This window comes from Schistocerca gregaria, chromosome 8, assembly GCF_023897955.1.
Source record: "Schistocerca gregaria isolate iqSchGreg1 chromosome 8, iqSchGreg1.2, whole genome shotgun sequence".
Lineage (NCBI taxonomy): Eukaryota > Metazoa > Arthropoda > Insecta > Orthoptera > Acrididae > Schistocerca > Schistocerca gregaria.
This window is the reverse complement of record NC_064927.1, coordinates 154,132,061-154,133,831: the sequence shown is the minus strand read 5'-3', so window position 1 is coordinate 154,133,831 and position 1,771 is coordinate 154,132,061. Positions and strand designations below refer to the sequence as shown.

The 1,771-nt window shown below is 49.6% G+C and overlaps 1 non-coding gene across 1 annotated transcript; it reads right to left on the bottom strand.

Annotated features, from left to right (window-relative positions):
• Positions 1-254: 254 nt before the first annotated feature.
• On the bottom strand, positions 255-328 carry Trnaa-agc (transfer RNA alanine (anticodon AGC)). The gene has a single exon. It is a non-coding gene; the product is annotated as a tRNA-Ala (tRNA).
• Between the last annotated feature and the right edge of the window lie 1,443 nt (positions 329-1,771).

The following is a 1,771-nucleotide window of genomic DNA, read 5'->3' as shown; positions in this document are numbered from 1 at the left end:
GGTAAAACTGACTGTACCTGTACGCGGAACTTTCGTGGGAACCATGGTGGACATCACGGCGAGAGACGACGCCGCGACAGGAAGGGCCGCACGAACACCAAACACCAGCCGACAACCAGCGATGCGACGCGCACGGAGACCAACACGGCACTAAACTGACAGGAGGAAAACACGCTGCGCTACGGTAGAGGCGGAACTAAGAGCACGACCTAGTCGACCGACGCGCGAAGCGAGAATGACATCTCTTTATTTTCTGGAGGCGCTGGGTATCGATCCCAGCACCTCTCGCACGCTAAGCGAGCGCTCTACCATCTGAGCTACGCCCACCCCCCCTGTTTTAAAATTCTGGAGGCACTGGGTATTGATCCCAGTACCTCTCGCAAACTAAGCGAGCGCTCTACCATCTGAGCTACGCCCGCCCCCCCACCATCTGAGCTACCGAAGCATGACTCACGCCCGGTACTCACAGCTTTACTTCTGCCAGGATCTCGTCTCCTACCTTCCAAACTTTACAGAAGCTCTCCTGCGAACCTTGCAGAACTAGCACTCCTGAAAGAAAGGATATAGCGGAGACATGGCTTAGCCACAGCCTGGGGGATGTTTCCAGAATAAGATTTTCACTCTGCAGCGGAGTGTGCGCTGATACGTTTATGTTGATATATATTCCAATTTTCTGTACAGGTTCTAGAACTTTCGGAACCGAGCTGACGCAAAAGTTTTTTATGTGTGTATATTCATGTTTATGCTAAAAAGTTATCTCAGTACTTACTTGACGAAGTGTAAAACAAATCCACCAAGTGATCACGCCAATGATTGCCAAGGCTTGCAGTAATAATTAAAATCTTCTAGCATTATGTGGATCACCAACCACTTTGCAGTGGTAACACCGGCCCCCGTCAGATCACCGTAGTTAAGGGCTGTCGGGCTCGGTTGGCACTTGGATGTGAGGCTAACTGAGGAGTTACGTGATTGAGAAGTAGCGGGTCTGTCCTCGTATACTGACATACGGATGGGAGAGCGGTGTGCTGACCACAAGCCCCTCTGTATCCCTATCCAGTGAAGCTTGTGTGCTGAGGCAGACACGGTGGCCGGTCGGTACCGTTGGGCCTTCTAGGCCTGTTTTAGTTTACTATGTGGTTCGTCGGGCTCTATATTTGATGTTCTGAGCATAACATGTAATATAAAACTACACTGCACAATAGAATTGGACGATTACTTTTCGAAACTCTATTATTCTCACCTGTTGTGGAGCTTAAGCTTGAAATTTGGCTCAACGACGCCTGCAGTCTCCTACTGAAACGGTGCAAAAGCGTGCCGCCCTGCTACTTCACCATCGGGCTTCACAACGCTTCAGACAGCAAGGTGTCGACACATCCGAGAAACAAAGGCCAGAGCTCTGAAGTTCGTGTGACTTGTAATGTGGGTTAATGATGTCACATTTGCATCAAATTTCACCACAAAGTTCTCCAATGCTACTGTTGACGTGTCGCACAATAGAAAAATCGTCACAGCTCTTCTTACCGACAATTCCCCCCTTCTCTTGACTTCTCTTTGATGGGTGTCAGAGATGCGAAGCACAGCGTTGAAATCATACGATTTTCTAACGAGTGGCCGAGGAAAACATTTCATCCACATCACCGCTCAATACCGACACGACAAGGCTTCAGAGAATGGCATATAGGGTGTCCATAAGACCACCGCTACCCCTGGGGTATTGATTCCCACACACTCCGCGCTCGGAAACGAACAGTTCGCAGTGCGGTGATCAACA